Source organism: Penaeus chinensis, unplaced genomic scaffold (assembly GCF_019202785.1).
Source record: "Penaeus chinensis breed Huanghai No. 1 unplaced genomic scaffold, ASM1920278v2 CTG_8988, whole genome shotgun sequence".
Taxonomy (NCBI): domain Eukaryota; kingdom Metazoa; phylum Arthropoda; class Malacostraca; order Decapoda; family Penaeidae; genus Penaeus; species Penaeus chinensis.
The window spans coordinates 1-12,241 of record NW_025918766.1 but is presented as its reverse complement, the minus strand read 5'-3'; the positions used below and the strand labels follow the sequence as shown (position 1 = coordinate 12,241).

Below are 12,241 nucleotides of genomic sequence, written 5' to 3'. Positions count from 1 at the left end.
CGTCCCTTGGGGTAAATTAATAATAAAAAGAAAAAAACCCCATTTTTAAAACACTTTTAAAAACCCCCCTTGGGGTTTTTTCCCAAATTTTTTTGACCCCCTTTTTTTTTTTGTCACCCACCCCGGGGGGGCCCCTTTAAATAAATTCACTCCTTCTTATTTGGGTTATTCTTTTTAATTTCCCGATATTTTTAGGGGGTTTAAAAACCCCCCAGCCTAATGGGAAAATTTGAAAATTGAAAAAACATAAAAAAAACCTTGGGGGGTTGTAAAATTTTGGGTTGTTCAAAATACATCCTTGAAAAAGGGGGTTTTTTTGGGGGAAATAAAAAAAAATTCCTAAAAAAAATTTCCCTTGTTTTTTCCAGATTCAAAAAAAGGGGAAAAGGGAACCCCCCTTGAAAATTAAAAAACAAACAGTGGTAAAAGGCCCAGAAATTTTAAGGGGACAAAAAAATTGACAATAAAAAGTACCCAAAAGCAAAAAAATTTAAACAAAATTAGGGGTTAAAAGTCCCTGCTTTTTAAATAGTTTCACTAAAAAATAAACAACAAATTATATAAAGGGGGAAAAAAAATTTTTGGTTTTTTAAACCCCCCTTTTTAAAGGGGGTTCCACCAAAAAAAATTTAAATATTAAAATTTAAAAAAAACCCCAAACTTCATTTTTTAAAATGAAATATAAAGTCCCTTTGCCTTGTTTTTGGTGAGGGGGGCAAACTTTTTAAGAAAAAAAAAAAATTTTTTTGGGAAAATTTTTGGTTTAAAAAACACTTTTTTCCTTTTAGTTAAAACCCCTTTTAATTTTGAAATGGGTTTTATTTGGCTTAACAAAACAATTTACAAAAGTAGGCCCCTTTGTGGGCAGATTTGAAAACCCAAATTTTTTGGTTCAAAAACTTAACACCCCTTTTTTTGAAAAAAAAGTTTTTTAAAACGGGCCCTTTGGAAAAATTTCCAGAAAGGGAACAAACGGGAAAAAACTTTTTTAAAAATTTCCCCAAAGTAAACCCTAGGGGGAAGGAAACCCTTGTAATGAAGGGGGGCCCAGAAAAATTACTGATAATAAAACACCCAAAAGGTAAAAAAACCAACCCAAAAATTTAAAAAATTGGGGTGAAAGGTGCTGCTTGCCCAAGAAAAAAAAAGTTTTTTTTAATTTTTTTTTGGAAATTTGGTTAAAAACTTTTTGAAAAAAAAACAAATTTTAAAAAGTTAATTAAATTTAAATTAAACCCAAGCCCCCCAAAATTTCCATTTTCATTTACAGGTAACCCAAATTTTTTTTTCGGATTTTTGGAAACCCAAAAAGAAGGGGTTAAAGGTTTTCCAATCCCCCCTTCAGATCCCCTTTTTTCCCTTTTTTTTTTCCCCTTTAATCAGGATTTTTTTTCCCAAAATTTTCCCAAAAAAAAAAAAATTTAAAAAAACCTTTTTGGGGGGAAAATTTTGATTTTTTCCAAAACCACCCCAACCCCTGTGCCCCCATCCTCCCCCCTTAAACATCGGAAAAACCCGAGTCAGAACGGCCCCCATCCAAAAATCTCCCCAAAAAAACACTTAAAGAGCCGTTTTCCCGCTCAAGGTTACCTAACAGTCCCATCGGGGTTGAATATATTCCGAAAAATCTCGGCGAAAAACCCCCGGCAATCGCCCAAAATAAAGTGACCATAAAGTATGTTTCATACTTTAAACATTATAAATTCACTTTTAGACTACTTTTTTCCTGAGACTTTGTTCCCCTTTTCAACGGTTTTTCCCTTTGGGGTTTCATATGTTGGTATAGGATGGTCCCAATATGTGCACTAGTTTTGCCCCCTTTTAAATAGTACCTGCCACTCTACACCCAAAATTTTAAATATCTAAAAAAAATATATCTAAACATAAGATATATACTTACAGTTTTAAAACAACTTTTATACATATCAAATAACTGTGGAACAGGGTCTAAACAAAACTATATGACAATAAATGTATATTTTCTCAGAAACCAATTCCAAAGAATCTCCAATAAAATTCAAGTGCACATATCTAGGTACACTAAGAAGATAGTATGATACGGGAATCAAAGGGTCATAGTATCTTTAAACCATCATCTCGGTGGTTCAGTTAGTTAAAAGAACTGACATTCCTCTACACATATGCGAGCTTTCAAATTGAAATTGTTAAATCAATCACGTTCAAACTCCCTGGCATATATATTTTGTTAATGCAAATTTTAAACCACAAAAACTTTTGTGAGGCTAATCCTTGTTTAGATAAATAACAAAATGTTATTTCAAGATTGACTTTCTTCCCTTTAAAAACTCATCCCCTCTACGAGTCCTCGGTTTTTAAACATTTTTGTCCCCAATTTTCCCCTTTACCTTATCTATTAACTCGGGTTTTCCCCTTTCAAAACCAAAATCTTCGCCTTTTACTAAAATTTCGTGGAGGGAAACAACTCATTGATTCAAACTAAAATTTTTTAATATACCCACATGGAGGGTTTAAAATCAACATAAGCAAGAAAATAAGACCTAAAACAAACCCTGACAAATTAAAAAGCCCTGGACAATTATCCCAACTCTTGAGTTAACCCAAACATAACGTCAACCCATTTTCATCCCACTAAAACTTAATTTTCCATATAATTAGTTGTACACTACACAAAAAATACCCGTTAGAAAAATTTGGGCAAACCCATTGACATACAAAAACGAAACTTTTGAAAATTATTTTTTTAACTGTAGAAAAAAACTTTGCTACCCATGTTTCCCGCAACTATTCTTTTTTAAATTTTTTTTTCCGACCCACTGCTGCCCAAAACATAGTTAAAGCGTCTAAACAAATTCATTAACTAAGGGTACCTATACCAATAAAAAAAAAATATATAATATACAATTTAATTTCTTTTTTTTTTTTTTTTTTTTTTTTTTTCCCCTTTCCTCGTTCAAATATGGGTAGTTGATTTCAAAATTTAAATCAATATTTCTTTCAAAATAAAAATTAACTTATCTTTATAAAATAAAGGGCAATTTGGGTACCTCAAAAAGTAACCAAAATAAATTAATAAAAACTAAAAAGTCCCTATTTTCCAAGATATTCAACTCGTAACGATTAAAGGGGGTAAACCGTCCAAGCCCTGTGTGTAAGAGTTATTAGGGGATGCGCGACGCGTCCCCGCTCCCTAAAAATTGCCCATCGAGTTTAAACCACACTTGGGTATTCGGGGGGGTCACGCCCCGGATGCAAGGGTTGGACCTCCCCCGGGGAAACGCCCCCGTGATCAGGGTATCTCCGGGCCATAAGTATGCTTTCCCTTGCCGACCACCGACCCACGTTCGCCCCACAACGGGGACAACCCCCGGCGCATTAAAATTTTTCTTTAATAAAAAAATCCATCACCCCTTAACTTTTGCAAAGTCATTCCGAGGAACGCACTGAGGACATATTTCGAAATCAAAAAAGGGGGGAAAATCCCCGAAATTTTTTAATTTGAAGTTTTCTGTGCAAATTTTCCCATCCCCAAAATTAAAGTTTAAATTCGAGTATTTTTTGTCAAACCTCCGTTTTTGGGAAAAAATTTCAGGGTTCCATATGCCGGGTTTCATTTTGGAAACTTTCATTTTTTCTTTTTATACGTTATATTATAAAAAAATCTGTTAAATTTATACAATTTTTAACATTAATTTTAGGGTGTATATATTATAATATATGTTTTGTAAATATATATAAGATATTAAAAAAATAAAATATAACATAAAAATGTACACAACAACACTATTTAGTATACATAAAAATGTTCAACAAAAAAATATATGTAAATGTGTAAAAATAATATAAAAAAAATACAAAATTCAATTATAAAATTATTTAAAAGCGAGCGCGAGGAGCATTGTTTTTGTGATATTTAAAAGTTTTTTAATATTAAGCAATTATTAATAACACATAATATATAATTTATACATATAAAATATACAAAAACAAAAGACACTAAAAAACATATGCATAGTGTTACATTTATTACAAAAGTGCACCCACACACATAAAAAAAACAATATGTATACTGGTGGTTATAAAATACCCTAACTACACCACCAAAAATATTTATGATTATACATAACATAATTTTTACTGTTGATATGGTAGAATAACTCATCTTTCCCCGATGCATAAAACAAGTTTGACTGGGCCCAATGCATTATGAACTCCCGCACTTTCACTCATGTTTTGCGGTTCCATGGCATTCGTGCATAACAATCTTTAACCCTTTTAATCTGTCCCCAAAAACTTTTACAATTTGGTTTGAATCACCTTGATGTAATTTTACCTTAAGCATATGACATTTCCCCAAAAAACAATTTTATTTTTTCCTAAATTAGTTATTCTAGATTTCTAAAAATTTTTCATCAGGACAGTTTTTGCTGGGAATAATTTTAAACCACCACCCATAAAGAGCACAACATTACAGTGTCCTTTTGTTTAGATACAGACAATGATAACCTGTGAGGCCACTTTGTTTCAGACCACAATGTACTTTTACATTTACAGTACAAAAAATTTCTCACTATTTTTCCTCATAACTTCAGGTTAATCACTAAATTTCATGATCTATATCCGTTCAAAAAGTTTTTTAAAAATCCATTAGTGTATTACCAATTTTATAAAGACTCCAAAAATTTTTAAAAACCCCTTGTATGACTTTTCCTTTTGAATTTGGCACAATTTTTATTTAAATTGTAATTTTCTTTTGGGTTTTTGGGTCCATTTAAACTGTAATTTCCTTTGATTGACCAGCATTGGGGTAATTAAATGTTTTTTTCCCTAAATAAAAAGTTCCCCTCGCCATTTGCTTTTATTGCACCCCTCTGGGGGAGAAAACCCCCGGTGGTGACAGGATGGGCGGCCTGTGTGTTATGATTAGTGTCAAAGGGAAAAGAGCTTTGTTCACGGTTTTTTCCCCTGGTGCCCCCCGGGGGGTGGGGGTGGGGGGGGGGGTGCGGGGGGGGGGGGGGTGTGCCCTGGGCAAAGGCGCCCCTTGGTGGCCATCAAACCAAACCCCCAAAACCCCACAAAAGCTCCCCAGAAACCCCCAACGGGGCAAGTCACCACCCCTACTAATCATGAAAGGTTTCTGTCTTTTCTTCAGTTGAATATCTTCATTTCTTAAATTAGGTTTTTTCTGTGGGTTTCCCCTTTGGGTTTTCCCTTTTTGAAGTGATTTTTGCCGAATCAAAGTCCCCCCAAGAATGTTCCCTTCACCCCCTGGGTTTACCCTCATTCATTCAATGGTTCTCCAGCTATATTGGTTAAGTTTTTCCATATACTTTACATATCATATTTTCCTTTACATGTTTGAGATTTCTGAAAAAGTAACAAAAAGGGGCTGGTCTTGGCCCATCATGGCCCACTTAATCCATTCCTTCCTACCTCTTGGACCAAGTTTCTTCTCATCGTTGTTCATGTGAAAAAACTTCCCTTTACTCCCCAAAATATTCAATTTCTAAATTTTTTGGCCGTCTTCCAGAAAATGCATTTTGCTGGAAGTCCCCACCCCCCTTTCTGATTTTAACAAGCAGCTTCACAAGCATAACACATTTTATCTTTGGGTAATTTTGGCCCCTCAGTCAGTAAAACATTGAGCCATGTCAAAATTTTCTGTAAGATCTCTCCAAAATGTTTCCATTTTCATGTGAAGAGTGGTGCAGCTAACCTTTTGTTACTTCTTTTTCCTCTAGTAATGACTTCCTGAATTCTTGACACTCTAAACCCATTCGGGTGACAACAGAAGCCTACAAACATAAATGATTATATCCCTTTTACAAAACTCAGAAAGAAGGTGGGAGAATTTTTTCCTCCACGAAAAACAACCCAACCACTTCTAAGATTTTCCTCAAATTACCGTCGTGTAACATTTCCCAGACATTAGCAGATACTTTATGACTGGCGATAATTGAAAAATCACCACACATCCGGGAAAAAGATACATGACATGAACGGAACAAGAAGCAGCCTTCAGAAGCAACCCAACATGCTGTATATCGCAAAAACCCTGCACAGATGCGGATACAGCTTACTATGGTGAAACAGGGGCGAGGTTCAGCCACCAAGGAAAGCGGGAAAATCAAACTGACACCGTCACCAATAGAACTTCCAACGCCAAAGGGTACATGTAGATAAGCTGGACATCTACCCAATTGGAAGGAGCAAAAATAGTCCATGGGAGACTGACATTACAGAAAATGGGAAAGGGCATGGGAAGCTGCCTAGCAATCGCGACGGAAAACATCAACGCAAACGTCGGGTAGATCAAACTATCAAAGGTCGCAGCTGCAATTATACGAAAACAATGGGAGGTCACAGTCGTCAGTTTGTTCCTCACCTCAATGTCCTGATAAATTATACTCTGTATTTCCCTTTTAAAGATGATTTCTGACGAAGACAAAGTCAAAACCTCCAAATACATCTCTTGTATTGTGAGATATCATTCTCATTCATACCTTTCATACATTTGTCAACATGAACGCAGTTCATATACATAAATACATACAAAAAATCTAAACATATATGAAACACCCTAAAAAATATAAATTGTAAGCTTCCCATGATAAATAATTTTAAATAATTAACAAGTACTTGAGGAAAATACCTAATAAAACTGTCCTCTTTTTTTATTAAAAACCCCAAATAAAAAGGATAAATCAATGCTTGCTTTTTACTATTCCGTAGAAAAAAAAAAAAAATATTGAAAATAAATTAATGGACTGCTTAAACAACTGACTTGGGATCTGGTAGTAGACCAAAAAAAAAAAAAGAGTAAAATTTGTAGTAAAGCCTAAAGCAATCATTATCAAAGTGAGGGATACCTCTGGTAAACCACTAGCCACTATATAAAAAAGACATTTATGGGGGCAAAACAAATAAATGCTTCAACAATTCATAAACTAAGGTTTTCTGTAATATATTTTTATTTTCTTTTGGGAGACCACTAAAATAAAATTTTTTCAGAGGGCATTCAACTTTCCACAAAATTACTGTTCATAAACAACTGACTACGCTTAAAACCAAAACACACACACACACATATCATTACGAAGTACTTTTCAATTAAGTTTGAGACTTATTTAAGTAGGCAAGTTTATAATCATCCTCAACCTCTGTATTTTGATGTCATTACCAAAAATCTAATGAGATAACACAGCATTATTTTGTTATTTTCCCGTTGAAAGAGATGTATGTGTGATGTTATAAAATTTTGGAAAGAGACACTAACGTAGACATATAACTTTTTCAGACTTGGGTTAATGAATTACTGTAATGGGCAGAGCATGTGTTCATTTGTCACAAAAAAAGTCTGTGAAAGATGAATGAGACGTTGAGAGGGGAGGAATTAACAAAGGTGTGGGTTTAATGTCTACATACATTGTTTACACTTGTCATGTGTTGTGTGTGAGTGTGAGTGTTTGATGTTTTTTTTGTGTTTATTGTAAAGATGTGTTTGTGTTCATTTATCATTTGTGTGGTTTTCATTGGAAAAACTTGTGTGTGTTTTCATTGTAAACATTTTGTGGGGTTTTAAGGTATCATTGTTATGTTGTGGTCCTTGTATCATGGGTTTTTGTTTTCCTGTATGCAGTGTGTTCACAAAGCATGTTTGTGTTCATTGTATGCTTGGTGTGTGCTGTATTTTTGGTGTGGTTGTGTATTTGTGTATTCAAATTTCAAAGTGTGTTGCAGTCTTCGTACATTTTGGTAAAACACTATTTGTGTTTCATTTTTTTTGTTTGTGGTGGGGTGTTGGGGTTTTGGGTGGTGTTGTTGTGCATGTCAAAAACATGTTGTGTGAAAAACTACAAAATTTTGGTAGCATTGGGGTGGGGTTTTGGGTGTGTTTGTTGTGTTGGGGGTTTGTGTGGGGGGTTATAAAAAAAAGCATTTTTTTTGTATTTGTCACGTATGCTGGTTTGTTTCAGGTGTGCAGCGGGTTTTGGCGTTTGTGTGGTGTGTTCATGTTCATGTGGCTGTTCTGGGAAAGAGCATGAGCGCTGTATTGGGGAGAATTTGTAAAATTTTTGCATGTTTTTTTTAAAGTTGCATGGTTTGAATGAGTGCTTGTTTTTACATGTGAAGCAAAGGGGTTGGCACAGTATGTGAAAGGGGTTCAATTTATGTCATGGGGTTTGCACATTAGTGCATAGTAAGTCCCTGTGTGTGCCTGCTTGACATGGTAAAAAAGGTTGGAGGGGGGGGGGGGGTGTGGGGGGCTAAAATGTAATAAAAGTGTGCTTTGCTGCTGTTCATCTATTGTAAATTTCCATGTGTGTAAAGCTATGTTTTTTGTGTGTGGTATGGGGGAGATGGGGTGTTTGATGGGTGTGAGCAAAAACCTTTTTTGTTTTTGTTGGGGGGTGTGTATAAGATTGTTGGCACAAATTTAATCAGTCTATTGTCTGTGTGGGGGCACATTAATGTCTAAGTCAAAATGTGTGTGGGTGGGGTGTTGGTGTGTTGTTGATTTTGTCAGAATTGCTCGAGATGGTATGGTTGCCCCTTGTAAAAGAGCATTCAACTCCCAGATTAAGACTTGCTTTAAACTGAGAGATTCATGATTTGAGGTTAACGTAACTATCCCCAATTGGCCCCACTTCATGCAAGGGAGATTCTTTAGCAGGGAATTTGAGGACAATGGAGGAGAGTGAAATTTGCAAAATATGAGGGAGCCAAAGCGTGTGGAGTGAACTGCATGCCAGGAAAGACGGGATGTGCGAACATAAAACAGGATTGTGCTGTTTGAACTTGATTCAAGTAAAATTCCTGAGTATGTCACGGTTGGATATTGAACGGTCCAACGTGCGACTTACATTCAAAAACCTATGCGCTGTAATTGACTGCCTAAATTTGGACACACTCAGTACGATGCAATGACATAGATCAATAAATTTATTGTGGTAAATGTGCTGGAAACATGGGACCCCTGCTATATGTACTGAGAATACGCTAAAGTGTGCTAACTGTGGACGGTCCCATCATTCCTGGCTCTGTCCGAGTGCAGCAGCTTGAAGAGGAGCTGAAATATTAGCATCATGAGAGGAGTGGTCATGATGTTAGTTACAGTGAAGCCAAGAGGAAGTTGAAGGTTTGACCAGCAAACCAATACTTCCTACGCTTCAGCAGCAACTAACAACTCTTCCAGTCAAACGGCATCTGTCAGGAATTGCAGCTAAGGATAAAGAAGATTGCTGAATTAAAGAACGTTCAAGGAATTAAAGAGTCAAATCAAAAGAATTGAAAGATACAATCAACAAAGTGCTGATATCAACCCAGCAAAAGCAAGCCAGCATCAAAAGGAGGATGATACCAAAACAACAGTCTGGATCAGACCTCTCGGTCCAGCGGCTCCTGCTTGGACTTCGTCTGGTGTTGGTCCTGATGTCTCGAAGCAAGATATCCTCACCGGCCGTCTCCCTGGCAGCGAGGACGCTGGACATGGAGGTACTGTCTCCAAAAATACCCATGGGAGGCCCTGGGTAGCGAGGGAGTGAGAGGACGAACTCCCTCAGAAAAGAAAATTAAAAACTGGCGGACAAGGCACTTCCAAACCCCATAAAACGTAATTCTATTACGCGTTAACCATTATACAAAGGAACTGTCGAAGTATTAGATCTAAAGTAAACGATCAGATTTATTAGCCTCGTACTATGCTCCCGATATTTAGTCTTAAAAGAAACACACTTAATCAACACTCGTTTGCGACGAGTTCGTATCACTCAGTAAACTACCATTTGTGTCGCGAAGGATCGTGAGGGTAGGGGTGGAGGCGGGAGTCCGCCATGTACATCACCAAAGCCTCCCTTTTACAGAAGTGTTTATTGATATCTATTTGGAGGTTGTCGCATTCAAAGTTAAAAATCAAATAAACGTTTTGGCCTTATGTCGGTTTATTGGTCCCCTGATAAAAGTTGGTAATTTTTGATGAGCTCCTTTGCTCTTCTGGATAGTCACTGCCACAAAAATTAAGTAATTAGGTGATTTAATGCTCATCATACATTATGGGGTTCCTGCGGGCGGAAATGGTAAGGTGTGCAAGTAGTTAAGCTGATAACGACTCTGTTTTAGTCCTTCTGAAACGATGGTATGCCCTACGCGGGTGACGAAATACCGGAATTTGTGCTTTATAGACTATACAATGGTCTCATCATCAGTAGAGCCAAGGCCTGTGGCACACATTGACGGACTCGTTGGGAAGCGATCATCTTTATTTTGATTAATATTCATGCGACCACTGTGAGTACGCCTTAGCGCCTAAATTTACATAAAAAGAGCAGAATGGGTCGCTTCACAAGGGCGTCAAGTCGAACTTGTTGGAGAAACCATTGATGTTAAAGTAAACAATTATTCAGATGTCGTTTTTAGGAGCAGCTTTGCTATCCATTCCTCAAAATTCGACAGATAGCGTTAGGCATAAGAGTTCCATGGTGGACAAAGATTGCCGCTGGGCGCTGTTGTCCGACGCAATAAGGCCTACAGGCTTTTCAAATTAACATCAATAATGAAGAACTTTTGCATTAATAAAACTAGGCAAAGCTAGGGATCGTAGAGTAATTAGACTAGCTAAAAGAGACTCCTGGTGCTTTGTTCAACAATCAATAGTAATACAAAAATATCAGAGGTTTGGTCCACTGTCAAAAAAATTAATAAAAACAAACATCCTGCAAAAATTAAAAACATCATCCACGAGGGAACAAAATTTCGATTCACACTAAGACATTTCTAATGTACTCGCAGGCAGTTTCTCTTATACAAGCAGGCTCAGCAAACTTACCATCCGCTTTCCTGCCCACCAAGGAAGGACGCTGAGCTGCAGCCTATTCACTTTGCCACAGGAAGATGACTTGTTTATAATAAGACCTAACTATTTTTCCATTAAGAAAAGTATTGGGGGTATTTTTTTTCCACATAGAAAGATACCAAAATATCAGACTTACTTTAGATAAACACCCCAATACCCATTCAAAATTCTGCTAGATTTCTTGTATTCTCTTTGATTGTAGACTTAATTTGGAAAGACCTCACATTGGTCAGTTAAAGAATAAATGTCAAAAAGCACTCAATTTATTAAGTGCATTGTGGTAATTAAATGGGGAGCTGATAGGATGTCTTTGCTAATGATATATAAGCCCTTGGTTTAGGTTCTAAAGTAGATTATGGTCATTCGGTATGATTCGGCATCGAAAAACAAGTTTGAAAAGGATTGGATGCTGTGCGATGCCTGTTTACGTGTGTGTCTTGGAGCCTGTGTGCACTCGGATCGAGCGTCTTGAGGTGGATGTCTGGAGTTACCTCCCTCCGACTCAGGAACGCGGCCAATTAGCCCTGACATATGCCGCTAAGGTGGCTCGATTACCGAGCCATCCATTGGCAATGGAGGCATTAGGCAATTTGCCACGAGACTCCACGACTCGTCGAGAAAGTCGGTATAGATCTCTCTACTTATTGATACCCTGGTTCAGTCAAACCATAGCGCCATGGGAAAAACCCAATGTTTCCTTCTGGAAAGGCTTGGCTTCCTTCAGCTAAGGCCCATGGCGCCGGATGGGTGAGGTTACGCCAGCGGTTTAGAGAAGAATCCTTATTATGGAATTTATCATTTTTTCTTATATATACCGACGGCTACAAGACAAAAGAGGCGTGTGGGTGCGGGTGTATGGTCGCTGAAGGTGAACTAAAGTTTAGACTGCCGAATCTTAATCGATCTTTCTTGCTGAACTCTTTTTGCCTTGACAAAGCTATTGATTTTGCTCTATCGAGACCCCACGATAGAATAGTTATTTTTTCCCGATTCATTAAGTTACTTAAAGCTATTAAATCCTTTGAAACCACTTAAAAATGAATTTGTGGGGTATAATATCATTTTTCCGTTAAGTTACACGGTGCAAATAAATCAATCTAGTATTATGGGGTTTCCGGCCACTATGGCATCCATGCAATGAACAGGCTGACGACTTAGCCGGAGTCAAACTGGAACGATATGGACGTTACCATAATTCCTACAGATCTCGGTGTTTTAGGTTTCTTATAAAGAGCAAAATTACATCTCCTTGTGGCAAAGTGCGGGGACACAACCTCCAACTCACAACAAAATAAAAGAACACAATAGAGCCGTGGGACACCTCCCACAGAAGAGAAAGAAGAGAGAGGTGGTGTTGGCAGCCTAAGAAACAAAACGACACAAAGTCTCACCCCACTCACTCCATACATC

At 37.1% G+C, this 12,241-nt stretch overlaps 1 non-coding gene and 1 pseudogene across 1 annotated transcript; one reads left to right on the top strand and one right to left on the bottom strand.

Annotated features, from left to right (window-relative positions):
• Positions 1–2,375: 2,375 nt before the first annotated feature.
• LOC125024891 lies at positions 2,376–2,492 on the top strand. Its single transcript, XR_007114863.1, has one exon. It is a non-coding gene; the product is annotated as a U5 spliceosomal RNA (small nuclear RNA).
• A 649-nt stretch (positions 2,493–3,141) lies between these two features.
• On the bottom strand, positions 3,142–3,294 carry LOC125024890 (annotated as a pseudogene).
• Between the last annotated feature and the right edge of the window lie 8,947 nt (positions 3,295–12,241).